Below are 22,761 nucleotides of genomic sequence, written 5' to 3'. Positions count from 1 at the left end.
TAGCGCAAAGCACTGCTTTGTACTGGGCCTTAGTTCCTGGAGGAGCTTTCCTCCTAAATCAGTAAACTCAGTGCACTCCTCTTAACAATGTGTACCAATATATATTATGTAGTAATGTGCATTGAACAATAATACACATTGTACAGCCATGTGTACCACACACTGAAGTACATTAGTCCTGATGTACACTGGACCTCTTGCCAGTGCCTCATTGCACATCTTTGCATTCAGTAAAGGGGTTCTCAATGTCTCTGCTACCATAGCTAGGTGTACATAAAATTAAATAATGTAACAGGTCATATAGCATTCCAACCATCTACAATGCAGATGAGAGGATTTAGAGAAAGTATAGGTAAAATGTGGCCTGTGGGCAGCATGCAGCCCTTATACCATTTTCTGCAGCCTCTGCAGCCCTTAGGGCATCCCCAAGACCCTCAAAATTTGTAAAAAATAATGTGTGAATTCTGCCCCAAGTGACCAGAAACCACTCAAACCTGCCACAAAACATGGCATTTTTGTTTCCTCCTGACTCCCCCAAACCCTCAAAGCTGCAGAACTGGGGAAGATTGGCTAAAAATGAAACTGGATGTGACATGAAACTGGAAGTGGTTTTGGTTTGGTGCAGCCCATCAGGTGCAAAGTGGCCCATTCCTGAGCTAGGACATGATAGTCTTTTAGGGCCCTCTCTGTCCCTGATTGGCAAGCACTCCAGCAAGTAATGTTAAGTGTACCCATTCAGGCCCTCCTCTGTTCTGTACATTTGCTAGTGAGGTGGTAATATTAATAATTTTATTATCTGTGTCAAGTTTACACATTCTGTCTCTTTTCTACATTACCTAATCTTTTTCTAAAAAGTGCATGAAAATTTGCATTTATTTTCACAAATTCTGGGAGAGTAATGGATGTGGTGTCATTCAAGAGGATTGGGGAGTGGTCATATTTGTTGCAAGTAGAAACCTTGAGTTCCCATTAGAATACATGTTTATCACAGAAAATAATTTGTAAAACATTCAGATTAGGAGCATTAAAACTATTGATTTTGTATGTACGTATTTTTCTCAGATACACACAAAAAAGACATATTTCTCTGTGTATTTTTCTCAGATTCACATCTTATATTCATTTTGCTATTTTTTTTAATTTTGCAAAATGCAAAACTGTAAAAAAAAACAAAAAACCACCTACAGGATAACTTCTGCTCCAAATTTTTGTGTAAACTGGTTCAGATTGCTTAAAAATGTGGCCTAGGTAAAATACTTGACCATTCCTATGTGTTATATTTTATCTTACAACATCCTAGTGAGGTAGATAAACTGCAAAATAGGCAACTGCCTATCCTGAAACAACTTGTGAGCTTTGTAATTAGTGATTCATCCTGAATTTGCCACACTTGAATTTGCTACACCCACGTTAGACTAGGGTGTAGGAACTCCAGTACTGTATCAGACAGTGTTAGCAGGACTGGATTACTTTCTTCCTTTATCCTGCATTTTCACCCTTTCCTGTACATGATCCTGCCTCCACTTCCTTTCTTTGATCTCTGTGGACTGCAGCTCTATGAGCCCCATTCCTGGTTATTTGCCATTCCAGTCTCTACCTAGTGCTCACTTGGCAGCAGTGTTCAGAAGAGTCCAGGAATTGACAGATTTGTTGACCTACTAGACTTATCCTGGGTCCAGTGGTGTCACTACACTTGGTGTCACCAGGGGGCCTGCTGGATGTATTGGCAATGGTCTGACTTCCCACCTGCTGCCTCAATCACCTTTCCCTTGTCCCCAGCTGCCCACTACCTTGCCATACCTTGTATGGGTTGCCAGCAGTGGCAGTGGTGGGTTCCCCTGCCTTTCCTCCCCTTTCACTGCCTCTTGATTGCCTGACTGCCAACCCAGGGTGACCAAGGCACAGCCAGGCAAGCAAGGAAGCAAGAGGGAATGGAAAGGATGCACTCACCCCTTCTCCCCCTCCACTGCCTGGCTTCCTCCTCAAGGAGAGAGCAAGATATTTGCAGCTCAGCCCAAAAGCTGTCAAGTATCCTCTTGCAACTTCGAAGCTCTACCCCACATCTCAGTCAGTTGAAGCTCTACCATTATAGTTAAAAATAATTGCATAAAATTAAGTATAGCTAAATTCAAGTGTAGCAGAATTCATTCCAAGACACAGTCATGTTTGAATGTGCACACAAAATGGCTGTAAAGAATCTTTTGTATACATTATTGATCTAATGTTGATTAGAAATTATAATTTTCCACTAGCAGCTAAGGCAGGGGAGGGAAAAATTTAAAACCCCCCACAACAGTTCAACTTCTACGTATGCCATGATAATAATAATCAGATTTTGAAAAATCAAAGAGCACCTACAGCTAGAGCACAGTAGACACCTGAAAAGGGTAGATTCACAGAATAATGCAAATTACACAAGGTAGATTGACTTTCCTGTTCCTTTCATTTGAGTTTTCCACGCCAGCTGTAGGGGAAGATTCAATGAACCATGGCTGTGAATACATAGCCACCTGCCTTGCCAGGACAAACTTCAGCGCAATGAGAACATTTTATGTTTGACATCTAACAGCCTCTATTGTTGGGTTCCCTTTTAGATTTATGCCTTTAGTCTCATTTTTAGCATAGCCCACTGAACACTACTTTAATATTGTCAAGATTTAAAAAAAAACCCTCAAAGTCTTGTCTCATTTCTCACACACTTCATGTTTAGGACTTTTCTGAGTGAAAAACCTTATATGTGTGTTATGTGTGATGCACAGAGAACTGATAATTTTTGCACAGAAATCTTATCCAAAAAATGTGGTTGTGTATGATCAACTACTACCTGGGGGTTCTCATGCAAAAAAGTCCTGAACTGCAAATCTGAAAGCTGCTTAGTTTTCAAGCACTTTCTCACTGTGTGGAGAAAATTGCTACAATTACTTATTGATTCCTTTGAGAACAAAATTAGCAAAGATTTACATCCCTGTTAATCAGTCTTGTGGCAATACCTTGAAGACCTGTCAACTTAGCCACTCTTTTTTAAAACCAAAGAATCATAGCAGCAGTATTCTAGCTCTCACCTTTCCCCCTACCTTTTGTTCTTGCCTAATGAACCTTACCAGAAGGGTGTCATTTTAACTCAACCTAGAACCAATCCAGTGTTTTGAATTGTGTATTATTTGATTGTTACATTTATTTTCATAGGTTCCCTTTCTTTCCTTTTTTAATTTTATAGTCCTTTTCAAAATTATTTCTTGGTGAGTTATGGCAGACACCCCCCTCTCCATTTTGCTTTCCCCACTTCGAATGTTGACCCGAACACTGGTCACTAGGATTTTGTCAAAAATCAAAAATATTCTGTTAAATTTCAAAGTGTCTATACCATGATCTTCTCATGCATTATGATTGACTTTTAATTTGCTTCTAGTGACCCTCCACTTTGAGTTTTGAATTTAAATTCAGCAGTGCAATTTGGACAGCCAAAATAATAAAATGTTGAGTTGTCGAGCACAAGGTCACAATGAGCTATGGCTACCATAGACGGACATTCCTTTTTATTATTATAGATTCCTTTATATAAATGGAAATAATTTAAAATGCATTATTATGTACCTGTAGTTGTACATATGGCTCTACTTTCCTGTGGAATGACAAATTTTACCTTTAGGAATAGGACATGAAGCATTAGTGATGAGACACATGGGATTTTTGAAACAGCTTGAAGAGCAGCTGAAATACAGAGAGTCCACTAAATCTAGTTGTGAATGGACATTTTTTCAAAGTCTAGCTGGCTTTGGTCCTATTCTTACATGCCATTCTCAGGTGGCTCCCAAGCCCTACAGACAAGAAAGAGGAGGGGAGTGTAAAAGGAAAAGAAAGTAAACCTATTAAAATAAAGGTAACAATCAAATAATGCACAGTTCAGAATACTGAGCTGGATCTTGATTTAATTAAAATTAATGAGATTTAAATTAGCCATGATTAGCTTAAGCTGCATTGATTTCAGTGGGTCTACTCTTAGGTCTGATTGAATTTGGATACAATCCATGAAAGTGATTGACACTAAGGCTGCTGCCACACTACAGAAGTAATGCAGTTTGATCACACTTAACTGCCATGGCTCAATACTATGGAATCCTCAAATTTGTAGTTTGTTGTGGTACCAGAGCTTTCTGACAGGGAAGGCTAAATGTCTCACAAAACTACAAATCATAGCATTGCATCATGTCAGTTAAAGTGGTGTCAAACTGTTTTATTTCTGCAGTGTAGATGAACCCTAGAATGACCTAGTTGACAGAAGTTCTACAGAGTAAAATGTGCCAAAAACATAGAATAGAAGCAAATTAATCCTGCCAGTAAAATGAGTGCCCACTACCCAGCTTTTGGAGGCAATTAGCTTACAGTTGTAAACTGCTTAGAGACTACTAAAGTTCAGTATGTAGCAGCATATACATGAAGCTGCTAGAAAATAATATAAGCTAAATGAACAGCAACGAAACAACCTTTGCTCAGTCTAGTGGTATCAAATTCTACTTAAAGAGTATCTTTTGAACAAAGTTCTAGTTCTATTCAAAATCAATTTGGATATATTGGTCCCCCCCTTCCAGCCAACCTGCTGTAGACCTTACTCAGAAAACCAAAATGCCAAGGTAGACCAGCAGAGTCTTTTATTTCCTTTGCCTTGACTTTCTTCTTCTCTTGAGATCTGCAAGGTAAGATCCTCTTGCTGTAGAAAAAGGCATTTCAAATTAGCAATTCTCCCACTCAAATGCAGCTGGTTCCCTATAATGTACCCATCCTGTTTTTCCATGCCTAGCTAATGAACAACCCTGTCCCCAAATGGAATTAACTTTCTCACACTTAAACTTTAAGAGCTAATTGCCAAGTAATGAAACCTTTAATCACCAGGTGATTAAAATTTTAATCTCCAAGGGACTGGACCAGATCAGCTATATAATGATGAAGATTAATTGCTAACTTTGGAAAAAAAAATTAAATGGCATTTCTTGCACATAAACTCTGTGGTGTTTTTGCCATTTATAGTATATAACACACTGTATTTTAGTAAAAGGGGACTGAAATCATAAAGTATTGCAGCAGTAAAGGGGAGTTTCAGACTGGACAAGTATGCAATAAATACACAAACCAGATGCAAAGCAATCTATTGTATTTTATATTTCATAAAAATATAATCAAATTACTTAACTCCTTCAGTATTCTGGTTCACTGTAAAGTGAACAATTTACATGGCATTTTGTACAAGTGGAAATGAATGCAGGAGCAAGCCACATTAAATTCAATAGGAGATACTGACAAGGAAATATATAAGATTACATTGTGAATGAGCTGGGAATGGAAGGAACTTTTTATAAAATACACTATTTGGTTCCTCCCAACACCATTCTACCATTTGCAGCATAATTGCACAAATGCCATTGGATTTATAGAGCAGAATCAAAGACATTTATAGATAGGTTGTTGGCATAGTTCTGATTTTTTAAATTGCTTGTCCCTTTAAAAATGTCATCAGATGCCTTCTACAACATATTTTTACTATAATCCACAAAATAATGAGTAAATATGTGCTTATAGTTGTGGAAAGTGGGTATCATATTTTAGTTTCTGCTAGATGTTTATAAACTTTTTAAAATGGGCAACTGAGTGCTGGATAGGCATGGCATGAACACAAACAGGCCTCACCGAACATCAGAAACATTTTGTGACCTTCTCTTCCCTTCTTCCAGTGTCTTGGAAGGTATGGGAAGTTGTTTTGCCAGTTACTAAGGACATAACAGACAACTTCTGACAAGTATTCACCATTTCTGCTAAGTATTTCTATTGTTCAGGATTAAGGGCTAATGCACATGGAACCTGAATGACTTCATATGCACACAAAGGGGGATATCTGTTCACTCAATGACACTCTAAAATTTGCAAATGTGTTTAAAAATTTGTTGTTTTTTTAAGTTTTGTTTTTTAGAGGATTTAAAAAAAAACTCCACAAGGATATGCACAGAGGCCATGGAATGCTGGCTTTTCTTTCTTTCTTTCTTTCTTTCTTTCTTTCTTTCTGAGTGGGTGAGTAAAAGGGAAGGAGACTATCTACTGCAACCTGTCCAAGAGCACTCCAAACATTTTTGACGATCAGATACTTCTAATCATATTTCTGTGAGTTTTCTTTTATTGTATACTATCCATTTCATACCTTTTCCCTGCTATATTAGCCTCTCTCTTTGAAGTCTTCCTATTCACAGTAAGAATGAATGAGATAGCGATAGTCCACACTAAACTGGAGGACTTCAAAGAGCTACTTGTGATTGGCTGTAATTGGCTGAAGATTCAGATATTATTTGGGATTTGTTTAAACACACACACACACACACACACTAGTACTATCCAGTATCACTGAGAATTCAAACAGACACTGCCATTTTTACAGTGCTTGGCTAGCAGCATAAGGAAGGCAAGGCCCCCTAAACTGGAGCAGCAGGATGTTTTCATTATCACAGACAATAGGGTCATCTCTGATCTTCCCCAATCTCTCTTGTTCCTTCTGAACTTGATATATCACAGAGCTATATCACTTGATATCACAGAGCTATAATATGCCTCCTTGTTTGTTTACACTTGTTCATTAGGATTTTTAAAAATTTCTTTATGGATATTTCTGCATGCATATGCTATATGTATTTTCTGTAAGAGAGCCAGTACGACTCTGGAGACCAGGGATTGAATCCCTATTTGGCCATGGAAACCCACTGGGTCACCTTGGTCAAGTCAACGTTCTTAGCCCCAGAAAATGCCATGATAGGTTCATCTTAGGGTCACCATAAGTCTGAAACAATTTGAAGGCACACAACAACAACAACACATTTTCTGTAAAGTGCATATTTATTTACAAACTTTTCTTGAAGTACTCATTTTCATCTTTATAAGCGAGATCGGTTCAGGAGTTTGCCCTGGCCTTCATCTGAGGATGAGAGAGTATGACTTGGCCAAAGTCACCCACTGTGGCTGAGCAGGGGTTTGAACCCTGGTCTCCAAAGTCATAGTCCAAGACTCAAACCATTACACCAGGTTGGCTTTCCCAAGCTACCCTTCTTATAAATGCCTTGTCTTTGGGTTTTCAAACCCAGACAGGAATGAAATAGTCAGTTTAGAGCTGGGCTCTGGAGTGCAGCTTCCTCCTACTCCTTCTACTCTTGTCACTGCCAGAACTGCTGCTCTTTTTGCATAAGTGGAAATGTGTTAAGGTTAGCAAACTATTCCTATAGTCTATTGCACGAGCGGTTTGCCATTATAGAACCCTGGCCATTAAACTCTATATACATGAATCAACATAATGACCTGGATTTTTGGACATGCCATGGAAACATGGCTATCTGCTATTTAACATGGCTATTTAACAGTCATGGATGACCAGGGCAATGTTGGGATCCTGAAGTCGTGATTGCCAGTGTCTCCCTAACATGACCACTTCAGGGAACACCTAAAGAAGACTGAAAGAACAAGGAATCCCTTCCTCAAAAGGCAATACAATGCATTTGCCGTGGAATTGCTGTTCAATGGCAGCTTGGGGAAATGAACATCATAATATTTTGTAATGAAGTACAACACATGGATTTCAAATTACTATGTTCGACTGTAATGGGTGATAGTTGTTCAATGAGCCACAAACAAAGAAAGATTTCACTAGCTAGAATGAGCCATCTGCTTCTAACAAGAGTAACTGCTATTTTGTACTTAAGAAATTATATAGACTCATAAGGTACCAAGTTCGGTATGTGCAGCAATAAATTCTCCTGTGCAGTACTATAAACCTTTGCTAATCAAGGGTAACATTTTAGAGATATTTAGTTAAAGCCTGCTCAAGAACATTATAACAAAAAACTGAATTAAGTTCTTCTTTTTTTATCTTGCATTGGTAACTTTTTAATACCCCACAGGATATGTTTCAGAAAATACAAGCTTGGAGAGACGTGATTCAAGAAAATGAATTTGATCTATTAGAATCTGAGGTACCTAAAAGCTAGCTTTCATTTCGATATGCTAGCTGAGGAGATTTGAGTCACTTCTGAATGCTACACACCCCCCCCAATTTTAAAAATTCATTTCAAGTAGAAAACAAGCATGTCAAGGAAAAAGGTTGAGCAACTATTCTTCCCGTTGTGTTAGTTTGTAGTTTGCAGGATACGGAGTTCTTTATTTTGTTTTTGTTACAGAAGGAAACATAAAAAAGAAGTGGCTCAAAAGTGTGAAATGGGTACCAGGAAGTTCCTAGTTCAAGTTTCCACCTTAAATCTTACATTGGCTAAGCAGCCAATGAAATTTCAAATCTTTCCCTGTTTCCACTAGTACAACTAGTAATAATGATCTGCTTTCCAGAGTCATCGTAAGAATAATTGAGAAATGTTTTAAAGCTGTTGTATAAATCCTGTGTTGCCAGCTCTGTTCAGACATGTAGAAAAAGCGACAAAGGGCTGAAACAGACAGCTTGGTAAACCCGACTTCTAGATAGCTTGGGGTTGTGGCATTTAGATGCACCACACCCCCGTGTTGCCCGGAAGCCACACCGATGGTTACATGCTGGCTGGCTTCCAGGCAATTCAGGGGTGTGGTGTTTAGGCACCACTCACCCTGGAGCTGGTGAAAAGCTATCGCTAGAGACAAAGAGGTGACTTTTTTCTGCCCCAAACAGGAATGGTTTTTTCCAACTCCTATTTGGGGCAGAGGCTGACTGCATTGGGGCCACACGTCTGTTTGCTGTGGTCCTGATCCAGCCTAAATGGGGCAGCTCTAAGCTGCACCGACTGGGGCATTCTGTTTAGGCCCAAAGATAAAGTAAACCTATTCATGCAGTCCACATCTTTATTGGTTAAAAGGGTTGGCATGTGCAACTGCTAACCTATCATATGAACAGAAACTCCCCTATAATTTAGAAAGACATTTTTCTAGTGTTGTGAGATACTGACAATTAGGTTCAGAAATCTCCACTTCCACCTTTCGGCCTGTTTTGCACTATTTATCCTTGAAGCATAGGAGAGAAATTAATTTGGCATTTTGATATATTTCACCAGAGTATCTTGTAGCAATTTTTCCATCTCAGTCTGAAACAGCAGGAGGTGTCTTGTAATCGGACTGAGATTGAAGAATTGGTAAGGAAACACTGGTGAATGAGAGCCAGCATGGTGTAGTGGTTTAGATGTTGGACTATGGTTTGGATGTTGGACTATGATTCTGGAGATGACGGTTCAATTCCCCATTTGACCATGGAAATCATCTGGGCGACCTTGGGCAAATTACACATGCTCAGCCTCAGGAACCCCCATTATAGATTTGCTGGAAATGACTTGAAAGCATGCAACAGCAACAACCCTGGTGAACGTCTTTATGCTGAGGAGTAATTTACCAAACCTACATTTCATTGTCTAGTGGCTCAAGGGGCTCGGGGAAAGGACCTCCCTTTGGAAATACCCTGAACTCTCTTCAACAGGGATGAGTTTGGAACACTAGTGATATATGTGTGGCTTGTCATTGTTTATAGAGAACAGGCAAGGAAATGGATAAATCAGGCAAGTGCAGATTTTGAAGAACCTGAGTGATGTCTTTAGAGGAGATAGTGGGAGACTCGTCTATTTTCCCAAAGTCATAGCGCTCACTCATGATGGTCTCAAGATACTCTCAAGATAGTAGCATACCTTGTTTCAGATGCTAATATCTCTGTTAAATGCAGGTGTTAAATAAGATTGTGATTTTTTGTCCTTATACCCTTTCATGGCATCACAACTTCATTCCAGAATTGGTGGCACAACCTACAAATCTGTGTTCTTCAACAAAGCAAAGTTATATGTGTAGCCTAGCTCAAAGCATAGAAAAATGATCCATTTACCTTGCTGCACTGTATAAACAACTTCACTTCTTTTTACACTGTCAACACATTCTGCATTTAAGTTTCCCAGTTCTCAGCTCAGTCTATAACCTATTCACATTAACAAGGCATGGGATTACTTTTTCTATGGTTGACTAACCACACGGCTCTGGGTAATTTTCTTTATTACATCTCCTTGGAGATACTGGTTAATCAAAAAAAGTTTAGCATAATTTAATACAGTATATCCCTATGTTGCAGGCATTCTGTTAAGCACAGGAACTCAGAGGGTGACTTGTTTATTGTTCTTTCTTTATTCCTAGTGTGCACAGTTTAGCATTTGTCTGCTGTACCTTTTTTAGATCTGACACACAGAGAAATTGCAGCTGCCTGCGTAGCACCACCGACCGACCTATCTAGACGCTAACTACACACTTTGGGCAAATGTGTGAAAGAGAGCTTCTGTGCTGAGTTGTTAAAGAGAAGCAACTAGGAGGTAAAGCAGAAATGCTGAGGTGGGGAAAGTGTTCTTAACACTCTTCCTGCCCACTGTTTCCCCCATTTCAAATCCCCTCCCCATAGAGAGTTTTCCCTTCAGGCAGTAAGGAAAAAAATGTCTCTTCTGCTGTCAGAATTTTTTTTTTAAATAGTGTGTATATGTCTCTGGTGTGTGTGCGTGAAGCCTTTTTGGAGTTAGTACTTTGAAGTAGAATTGTTAGTGGGAGAAAGTATAAAACCAGCTGCACATACATGTGCATACTGTGCCACCAGTACAAATTCCTCCCTTATGAAAGTTTAAATTGGGCCCTTTCCGGGGGGAGTGAAGACAGATGCAATACAATGTGCCCTCTACATTCGTTGGTGTTAGGGGCACAGGACCCAAGTGGAAATGTAAAAAAACACCAAAAACATGCTATTTTAACCTGAGAGAACATCTCTCTAGGATTCACTAGGTCCTCCAGCACAACTCTGTGGTCAACATCAGCAAGAAGTTGACCATAGAAGCATGCTGGAGGATCTACAAATGCCTAGAAAAGTGTTTTACCTAGGAATTTCAAGGTCCTCTAACATGATTCTATGGCCAGCTTCTAGCTGAGTCACCCTGGAGGACCTAGAGATTCCTAGAGAGAATATGTCAATTAAATCCGTAAATAATTAAACCTGCAAATGTCAAACATGCAAATACAGAGGGCTGATTGTATTTCCAGAAAGGCAGGAGTGCTTTCAAATAACAGTCATGATACCAAAACCAAACAGCTTGGAATATAGTGAAGTATAGTCAAACTGTACATAATGTTCAGAGGCATAGCTGTGTTAGTCTGGAATATCATTATGACAAGGGATTTTGTAGTACCTTAACTAAGAGAACAAAGCACCCTTTTTGCTCTGGAGTGGGGCCAGCCTTGCGCCCACAATGCCACTTCTCCCTGGTGTGGAAAAGGGGTGTTCTTGGAGCTTCATGGCCCTGGACACCCCGGGAGCTAGACACATGGGAGAAAGGGGCCACCTGGCCCCTTTCTCCTTGACATTGTTCCCGCGGCCATTTGGTTGCCGTGGGAATGATGTGCACAGTGAAAAGGAGCTCCATTTTGGAGCTCCTTCTTGCGCCACAGCCAGGCTGCCATAAGCAGCCTGGGGCGGCATGGAGACATCATGCATGCGCCGTGCCATTTGGACACGGGCACATGTGTGACATCATTGTCACGTGTCCCATGTGGATGGCACCGTGTAATGCCTCTGCCCTCCACATGAACTAGGGTTAGGGAGCGTGCGGCTGGTGCATGCTCCCTAACCCTAGAATTGGTGCTGGTACTGCACCTCAGATACATTTAAGGAAATAGATCAAGGCCCCATCTGCACTGCAGAAATAATTCAGTTCCATACAACTTTAACTGTCATGGTTCAATGCTGTGGAATTCTGGTAACTGTAGTTTATTGTGGCACCAGAGCATTGTGACAGAGAACGTTAAATGTCTTACAAAACTACAATTCCCAGAATTTCATAGCATTGAGACATGGCAGTTGAAGTGGTGTCAAACTGGATGATTTCTGCAATGCAGATTCTATGAAAGCTTATGCACAACATTTTTCACTCAGTTTCAAAGGACCTACAAGATCCCTTGGTATACTGTACACAATACTGAACATGTAGTTAGACCCCATATGTTCAAAATTACATGTGTACTTAGCCTCTTAGATGATTATCATCTCCTAAACAAAGAGCAGACATTGGTCACCTTTCAGAAGTCACTGAACTATAATTTTCACGCACCCTAAGGAGCGTGGCAAGTGGTGAAGGATTCTGGGAGATTGCCTGCCCTGTGCTAAACTGTACCACTTCAAGTTGTAGTTTTGGGACTGGGTTATCGAATGTTTATCTCATACAAACTCAGCACATCAGAATGATGTTTCCATGTCTTTAAGAAATGATTGTTTTGGAAATATGGAAAATGTTTTACATGATAATAGCACTCTCCACATTATACCCTCCCACCTATAGTTTGGAACAACCCAGTTGGCCTTGATGATTGACTATGACATTTTCTCCATGTAGTTATGTAATCATGCATTTTATTAGTTATTTAATTTATTTCTCAACTCCCCTTCAAGATTCCCAAGGAAGTTTACAGCATAAAAGCAACTCACCATACACAGTAATACAATCATATTAAATATAAACAGTATCATATAAATTCAGTGTCAATTAAATACAACATAACAATATCCAATCACTAGTTTTAAACATTAACAATTAATCTCCCAATTAAAATATGAATTTATTTACATATTTTGTCGATACATGTCGAATAAAGTTTTAATCTTGACATCGTGCCATAATAAATGCTTCTTTTGACAAAATACATTTCCTCCCCATGTTTCCTTTAACCTACTCTTACTAGAGGTCTTCTGCATCCAGTAGTAGTCCACAGAACTGTGACACTTTAAAATGCTCTGATTTCCATTCATTCCAGCTGATTGCATCCATGGCCAATTTCTAGATTTGCTTACAGAGAGAAAAGATTAGAGAGCATTTGGTATGTCCACCTCTTTTAGTTTCAAAGTCTCCCTTTGTGTCCCAAATATCCTTTCCACTTTTCATCTGGCTGAGTGTGTCTTTGATTTCCCCTGTTGTTCTCTACAGTGACTATCAGCATTCAGCCCTAAAGTATTCTATCTAAAGCCCTTTCCTGATTCATACCATAGTTTCTTTGAGAGGTAATATATGCTCTCAGCATAGTTATGTTGACTTGGAAAACTAAAATTTAAACCTTTCTTCCCCTCTGTATTTTTAAAAAGCAACCTATATTATTTTATTCACAGTCTTTTTAAGTCTCTGATTTTCTTTCCATTCTTTTAAATTGCTTCTCCTGGAGTTCATGCTGTTTTTCAGTTGTTGGCTATATGTTTAATGAATCTGTACTCACCTATTCCTAATAATTATTTAATTTCAATTTGAAACAGTCCTCTTTCTGATTGATGTCATGGTGCGGGGATTAAGGTGGGTTTTTTCTGGATACTGATGACAAAATTGTACAGAATTCATATTTTTAAACTAAAAATAAACAATTGGATGGTAGTGTGTGCAAAGGAGCCACCAGACCATACAGAAATAATTCCAGCATGTATTGATTTTCTCACACCTTTTCCTTTTACGTTCTATCAGATTTTTCTTTTCTGTACATATCTCTTGTCAGCTTGTTCTTCTGTGTGTGTGTGTGTGCATGTGTTGTCACCATGAAAGCCAACAGTCTGATGTGATCTGTGAGGAGCTGCTACAAAGCCATGTATTCTTGGATCAGAGCCTTGCCATTTAACTAATGTGTTTTAACTAGAATCATAGAATCATAGAGTTGGAAGAGACCACAAGGGCCATCCAGTCCAACCCCCTTCTGCCATGCAGGAACTCTCAATAAAAGCATCCCTGACAGATGGCCATCCAGCCTCTGCTTAAAGACCTCCAAAGAAGGAGACTCCACTCCACTCACTCCAAGGGCATGTGTTCCACTGTCGAACAGCCCTTACTGTCAGGAAGTTCTTCCTAATGTTAAGGTGGAATCTCTTTTCCTGTAGTTTGCATCCATTGTTCCGGGTCCAAGTCTTTGGAGCAGCAGAAAACAAACTTGCCCCATCCTCAATATGACATCCCTTCAAATATTTAAACAGGGCTATTATATCACCTCTTAACCTTCTCTTCTTCAGGCTAAACTTACCCAGCTCCCTAAGGCATTCCTTATAGGACATGGTTCAGACCCTTCATCATTTTAGTCGCCCTCCTCTGGACACGATCCTGTTTCTCAACATCCTTTTTGAATTGTGGTGCCCAGAACTGGACACAGTGGCCCTATACAGACAGGCCAAAATAAAGCTGCTTCAGGTCACTTTGGAGGTATGGTGTTTCAATGATGCATGCGTCCTAAGAGTCTGGAAGCCACACCAACGCCACACTCCAGTCCTTAGGACTGGAGCATGGCTTTGGTGCGGCTTCTGGACTCTTAGGACGCATGTATCATTTAAAAAGCATATCTCCAAAGTGACTCGAAGCAGCTTTATTTTGGCCTGTCTGTATCAGGCCAGTATTCCAGGTGGGGGCTGACCAAAGCAGAACACAGTGGCACTATTACTTCACTTGATCTAGACACTATACTTCTATTGATGCAGCCTAAAATCATATTGGCCTTTTTAGCTGCCTCATCACACTGTTGACTCATGTTCAACTTGTGAGAAGAAACAACTGATGTTGTTTGTTTGTTAATTGTTCTTGTCCCCTGCCTTGACCCATGGGGAGAGGAAGGTGACAAATAAATAAAGAAATTGATGATGATGATGATGATGATGATGATGATGATGATGATGATGAGCAAGAACAACAACCTGGCTTTGGAAGAACACATGGACCTTCTATATGAAATGAATGACTGCTGCTCCTAAGTGCGTGAGCTGAGGCTGGTCCTGCTGCAAGGCAGCAAAGTCAACCAAGTGGAAATCTTGCAGTATATCATTGACTACCTTTCTAGTCTCCAGACTCTGCTGGAGGGGCCAATGGAAAGTGGAAGCTTCTTTGTTATCTTTAAAAGAAGCAGAACTTGCATGAGAACTCTGCTCAAAGGATGAGAGGACTCTGGGCCATTAAACTCTTAACAGATTGCAGTTGTGGGATCCTGATGTCTCCTGCTCTCCAGTGAAAAGGAGCGATAGAGAGAGAAGACAGAAAGGAGGGAGGGGACCTTGACTGGAGAAAGTATCAGATATATAATCCTCATGCATCCTGTCGTGGAAAAATTGTCGCTTTCATCTTTGAGATGAACATGGTCTGTGGAATATGGTCATTCAAGAGAAATTCAGATGCCTCGAGAGGGAGTCTTCTAATATCAGCTTTTTTCCTCTGTGTTAGTGGTTTCCAAACTTTGGCCCTCCAGATGTTTTGGACAGTAGCTCCCAAAATTCCTGACTGCTATCCAAGCTGGCCAGGGCTTCTAGGAGCCAAAGTCCAAAACACCTGAAGGACCAAAGTTTGGCTATCTCTGTGTGTTTTATCGACTACCTGCATGAAAACTATGATGGTCAGGAAATAACACAACACCTTTCCCCCATCCATCCTCAAATCAAAATTTAGTTGCACAGGAAGAAATTTAGCATCCCAAGCAGAGTTCTTTAAAAATGGATTGATGAAAAGTTAAAATAACAAAACAACCTCAGTACCATCAGATTTACACGGCACATGAAGAATTACATCCCTAACATTGCCTTCTGAGGTGATTCCAACCATGGGGAGGAAGAGTAGGATTATATTTCTCTAGCCTGTCATGTTCCTTTTGCCCTCAGTGTGTTGCAAAGCTGAGAGTCTGGAGTGAGAACTCCAATTTGGAGCCTTCATTGGGCTCTGCCTATTTGGAAGGAGGCACATGGGCTGGATTAACCCTTTCACACACTCTTCTGGGTCAAACAGTTGAATAGACAGAATTCTGACTGTTTTGCTCATTTCCTAGAGAAATGACAAATTACTGCTGTCTGTTTGTGACAAGTCTATGCCACAGTGCATAATGCCTCATAATATGTTTTTGCCATTTTATGAACTCTGTATGTGTGCGAGAAGAGGGAGTACACATCTGGGTTTTAGGCTAACTTGTGCCTTCCAAAGGCTTGTAGGCAACCTGCATATTGTTTGTTACATTTTGAAGAGGCCACTAGGGCCACCAGATGGTTGGAAGGGGTCATTTATGGCCCATGAGTGCCTCCTGAATCTAAAGGGAGCCATGCTCTCTTGTTTTCTTCTCAGGAAGCAAGGCTGAAGGGAAATTAAAACTAAAATATGCTTTTCAGTGGCTTCTGAATTTCCTGATTTTTCAAAGACAAATCAATTTGTTAAAACCTTAATTATTTGGAAATGCTTCTCACTGACGTACGCAGAAATTAACTTCAAGGTAACTATTGTATGCAGGGGAGCATATGTGTTGCTGATAAATGTCAAGCAATTTTAAGTATTAGGATGCCAAATTCCAGCATATCAAATCACAGTTGTGAATATGTAAAATATATTCAAGTGTGGAGGAATTTGAATTTATTTTTATTTTTGGCAAGAAAATTCAGATTGGAGGATCTGTTTGTGATTCTCCAATTCATTAACTCAGAAAAAAATATATGAAAACACGAACGTGTTCAGCCAGAAAACTGAGCTATGTCAGAGTTTGGCAACCAGGGCTATCCAGCTCTCCCAAGATGGAGTAAGGCTACTAATGACTTTCCACAACAGTAAAATACTTATTTGCTCATATATCTACAAAATCTCTCTCTCTCTCTCTCTCTCTGTGTATACCCTGAAGTCACCTTGTCAACTTATAGCAACCACATGGATTTCTTGGGCAAGAAATTCTCAGAGGTGGCTACTGTGAGTATAATTTTAATGATACCACATGCGGAAGTTCCCCTCCCCAAACAAACTCATCACAACTAATTTATGAGCTCTTTTTCATTCTGAAAGGCAGCCAGAGCCTAAGTCTATATGTTAAAGATTAGGATATGATGAATAGATGCAAAATGAAGCTCAAAGAGAGAATGGCCTTCAAATGGAAATCTGTTTTTCAAATCGATAAATCAGTGGGCTCATGGTGATCAGATTCCCTTGCTTGGTTAGTAGAGTTGAAAGGGGAGATGTTAATTTCTTTTCTGCTGTGAATTACGGGTATGCACTGGGGTCATTCTGCAAATGGAATGATGCAGTCTGCTGCTTGGTAGCAATCTGCAGAGGCATAGGTCTCTTTCAGTTCTCTGAACAAACCGGCTGCTGCTTATGCAAATCAGCCGCTTTCTCATACCTATGGGTGTCTTCCATTATGATCTGTTGGTTCCAGCTCAAACAGTTCCAGGCATAAGGCTGCATATATCTCACTGCAATACCCATATGCTCCTATTATCAACGTAGCGGGGAAATTTCAGGACATCTGGATCCAGCATCCTCTGTTAATTCACTCGAGGACAGGAATTAAAACATAATTAATTCAGGCTTCTTTGAGGACCTACATTGGTTTGCACATCAGTTTCAGCTCTGTTATGTGAGTATAACACAACAAAGCACCCAAAACAGTGCCTACCCTGCTTGTTACAACTTCATTAACCCTCCAAGGAGACATTTGTCTTGGTGTCAGATAGGGAGCCTAATGGATAAAACAATAACAGACAAAACATGCTTACAAATGACATCTGTAATGGTTTAAGTGCCAATTAGTTTATAGGCGCTTGATTTTTCTCCACATCAACCTCTTTGCAGATCATAAAAAACATATACTCATATTGGAATGCATTGGTCCCAGAGAGGTGGGACAAATGGCACTTAGGACATTGTTCACTTTGATTCCCTGTAACTCACTGGGATTTGAGCAGGAGAGATAGACAAGCTCTTTTGTCAAATAAAAGCTCAGAACATAAGAAAGACCATGATGGATCAGACCAAAATTCTATTAAGCCCACCATTGTCTTCACAAGAGTCTTCCAGTTGCCTCACAAGAAGAAACAGAGATGAAAAGTATTCCCCACAGCTTGAGCTCCCCTGCAACAGAGGAACATTACTGCTTGTACTGGAAGGAATATATATATATATATATATATGGAATACACACATACAAAACGGCATACTGATGAACGTGCTTGAAACAATGTGCCTATTGCATGCCCCAGACCCGCGTGAAATTAGCTTGGTATGCAAACATAACAGGGCTTTTCCTGTACCAGTATCCCTCCCTACCTAAGATAGTTAGGTGGGCTCCATTTCTTTTGAGCAGCCAGTGAGCAGCCAAAACAGTGCTGTTCCATGTGGCTTTAATATTTGAAACTGCTCATTTTAACTTTTTTGAAATTGTATCTTAGGATTTAAAAGGATTTTTAAAGAGTATTAATTGCTTGTATTTATTCATTGCCTTGGGAGCCCTTGTGGGCTGGGAGGCAATACAGAAACATCCCAAATAAATAAATAACAAAACAGCACGGCAAAGTCCTTGTGCCAATGGCATGTCATCTGATGCTCTGTTAATGCTTGTCAAGGCCAGCAAAATTATCTTACATTTGTATTGCACAGGCCCTGGCATGGATGTGAGCCCCTGACACCAGCAGCCAAATTCTTGCATAGAGTTTAGTTATCTGTCCATCATCTCCTTTAGAAGATTACCTACCTCTACCAGTGTCTTATCTGTATCTGTAACAAACAGCTGGCAATGGTCATTAGTGAAGCATTTCTCTCCTGAATTTTATTATATAGCTCATTCATACATATAAATCCTCACTTAAAACTGGAAGCTGTTGAGGGTGGCCATAAATTCACCATTACACTTGCCTAATTGGAGAATTTTGGGTCCTCTTTTATGCAGAAGAAAAATGTGCATTGCAACTGAGCAAGATACACAAGTAGTGAATTTTAACCTTAATCTCACTCACTCCAGCTTTCTTTATATTACATTGAGTCCAGCCAATGTTTCATCAGTGTCATGATCGTAACTGGTCACTGCATGCCAAACTGTAATGGGAGCATACTACTTAATTCTTACTTGTGTAACCCACCGGTATCAGTTTTACCACTTGATTTCCACCAGATGGCAGCATTTAAAAACAATATAAATGAAAATGTAATACAATTCAGATATTTGTGATTTGTTTTTGTTTGTTTGTTTGTTTTTGTAAAGAATAAGTTTGAAAAAGGATTACGACTCAATGATCAAGTGTAGGAAATGAAACCGTATCCAGACTCAAACAGAAAAATACTTCTACTTTGTGAAGACTGATTCAGAAGGGAATAAAAAAGTTATGGACCAGACTTATAAAACTGACAAAATAAAAAACCAACCATAAGGAAATAAATAAATTAAACTGCCTTTGTAAACCAATTGGAAGAGCTTGGACAAGTCACATTTTATCGGCCTCAGAAGATAGCAATGGCAAACCCTTTCTGAAGAAACATGATAACAAAACCCTGTGATAGGTTCACCTGAGGGTCGCCATAAGTCAGAAATGACTTGAAGGCACACAGATGAATATGCACAGACACATACACACATACAATTATAAATACATTTTAAGAGTCAGTTTCCAGTAAATTGACATATTCAGTGATCCATACTAGGGTTGCCATAATTGTCCACTATTACTAGGGACAAATTGTACGACAAATTCAAGACCAAACTGTAGGACAACTGCAGGACAAAACTCAGCCCAAAATATAGGACATTTAAGGTCCTCCGTTTTTCTTAAATGTCATACATTTTGGGCTGAGTTTTGTCCTGCAGTTGTCCTACAGTTTGGTCTCGAATTTGTTCCCCATTTTGTCCCTGGTATTAGTGGACAATTATGTATATCATAAATACATAGTCCATACAATTTTGTAGTACCAAAGGCAAAGTAGTAGGACCATGGGGCTTGAATCTTTTCACTGGACAGAGATTTATGAACATTAAGGTAGAATTCCTTACATTATAAGAACAGAAGTGCTTGTCACCTTCACCTTCCATGGACTAGGCATCTAAAGGCAAGAGGCATCCTGTTCTTCTTGAGTGAGGAATTCCACACCAGTATATTTGGGCTTTGACTGGTGAGAAGAATTGTTAGATGAAAAGGACTGGGCTCCAATACTGGCCATGGATGAAGACACAGCAGAGTCAAAACATGTCTGCCCTTATTATGTTGCTTTGTTTGCAGAACCGGCCATTGTAGGACATTTCTTGATTACATCCCTGCTGGATTATTATAATAATGTGGGCTCCCTTTGGAAACTGTTCAGAAGCTTCAGCAGGTCCCAAATGCAATGTCCCAGCTGCTGACAGAGAGAAAGGATGTGATATAAATTACATAGATAAATAAAAAGAAGTAAAACAGAACCACTGAATCTATTATTAAACATTAGTCTACACTTATGTAAACCCCATCCATTCAGTCGGTCTACTACCAATAAGGATACAAACTAATATGAAAACCTGGGTCCAAAACACATTGCAAAAATAATCCAGTTTGAGAATGCTTTAACAGCCCTGGATCAGTGCTAGGGAATCCTGGGGATTGTAGTTCATTGTGGCACCAGAGCTCTCTGACAGAGAAGGCTAAATGTCTCACAAAACTACAGTTCCCAGAATTCACTAGCACTGAGCTAGGACACTGAAAGTGATCTCAAACTGGATTATTTCTGCAGTGTGTTTTGGACCTAACTTACCAGTTGGATGTCTTGGGTTTTCCATTGGCATTTATTGTACACAACTGTAAATTGACTGGTTATCCATGCCCCATGGTATGAACAAGGGGGGATTACAGCCCAGTTTACGACTGTGGGGTAAGACTCTCCTACTTAGACTAAGATCCAGTCCTGAATATAGTAAAGATCTAAATAGTATGAATTTTAGCATTCATTCATTCTATCTCACCTATATTGATTTGGATTTCTGGACTGTGAAGGATAACAGAATCGATCTGACACACTCTAGTTCTGGTACTCCTGTAAGAATAATTAAAATTACTAATTTCATATTAACCTTTTCCAACACAGTGGCAAGAGTCTGATTTGTTTAATGTTCAGCACTATTACAGGAATTGCTACAAACATCAATTTTGCTGATTAGAGAAGTTCAGATAAGAACTTGGGAAAAATACATTGCAGCTCCATACAGTACTAGTGAGTTCAGTAAGACTTATTGTAATACAAGTGGAGAGTGTGATGGCAATCTAGGACAGTGTTTGTATGGCATTGGGCAGGTCTACACTGGCCAGAATACTCTGTGTTGCTCCAGGAATATTCTGCCCTGAAGATGCTCAGAATTTTCCCCATTGCATTCACATTCTGGAGTGATTCTGGGTGGCTGTTAACATGGACAGTCCCTCTGAGATGAAAAATAAGACACTCAACATCAGTTACATGGATGGGCAACTCAGAGGGGGTGACCTGTGCTAGGGGCAGCACTGCCATTTGGCAAAGCAGGATACTGTGTAAATAGCTGCCTGGCGTTGCCCCAGAATACTCTTAGAAATCTGGAGCAAATGGTAGGTTTTTAAAATTTGTTTTTGACAGGGATGGCACAGATTTGGTGTGGAATGGGCCTTCTGACATGGAGATAGTGTGCACTTAAATGGGGGCTTTGGCCCTGTGTCATCTGGATAGGGCAATATGAGAGTGATTGTAGGGAAACTAGTATAAATGGTACATATAGACATGCCCATCATCTTCCTGTGATAAAAGAGCAGTGAATCTGTTTCCTCCCAAGTCTATGCTGTTTTCCAGGTAGAAAAGCAACTGGTCTGTATACCGAATTATTCTATACTTTGGATCTTACCAATCATGCTGTTTATATAGGGACTAAAAGCAAGGTACAGAATAATGGACTAATGGTTCTTCTGAGCATATCTGATGAGCAGCTGAGCAATACCTACTTTCAAACATTTCAAAAATGATAATACATTAGTATTATCCCAATATCTATTCCATGTTTTTTAATGTGAGTGGAGGTTCACTTCTGTTTTCCATCTACTTCTTCGTTCCTTTCTGTAAGAGAAGAAAATACTCCATCTGCCAGTTTGCATTGCGTAGGCATTGCTGACTTTCAGCAAATGTAGAAATGCAGCCTTTGTTGTGTTGGGGGAGGGCATATAATATACCTCCCCTCTAAAAAGCTTGCTACTTCTGATCTACACTATATACATTTTACTAAGAAAATGTAAGTCCTTTTGCTGTTGTGTAAACAAAAAAGAATAGCAAGCTAGAGTACATGATGTAATCATCATTCATTTGCAGACATGTACTCTAAAAACAAGGTACCATTCACTGGATGATTTAGTAAAATCTGTAAATCATATTGGAAAAAATATTGGATATTCTACTATATACTAAGAGAAGGGGGGAGAATTGTTAATGAAAGCACAGCTTTGCACAGTTGTTATGACAGAATTTTTCCACAAATGCCCAGGTTTGCATAGTTGTTGATATAGAGCAAAGTACATGAGGCTGCACATGGCCTCCAAGAATTTAGGTCTTACTGTTCAAATTCTGTTGTGGGTTTTTTCAGTGATATTTTATTATCTTATTTTAAATGAAATGAATAATTAATAATTGTACTAGGACAGAACAGGCTAGGATGTAAAGTCTTGTTTAATTCCCTCCATATGGTACTAACCAGAATTTCCAGTCCATAGAGCTGGAAGAAAAATGTCTAGTCTATACAAACAGGATCTTAGAAAGAATTGCTTTAGAAAGTAGCGTATATACCCAGCTGATAACGTATTTGGTACTTTGCATGCCTTTGTGTCTTTCTTAGAATCTTTTTAAGAGAGTAGATTGTACACAGAGCTAATTGCATCCCTTGCTTGCATTCAGCACATTAAAAAACATAATAACTCCACTATTATAAGCTTTTATATTGGTAATGCAAGTCTTGTACTGCAATACCCAT

Source organism: Sceloporus undulatus, chromosome 1 (genome assembly GCF_019175285.1).
Source record: "Sceloporus undulatus isolate JIND9_A2432 ecotype Alabama chromosome 1, SceUnd_v1.1, whole genome shotgun sequence".
Classification (NCBI taxonomy): Eukaryota; Metazoa; Chordata; class Lepidosauria; order Squamata; family Phrynosomatidae; genus Sceloporus; species Sceloporus undulatus.
The sequence above is the reverse complement of the archived record's forward strand: the minus strand, read 5'-3'. Positions refer to the sequence as shown.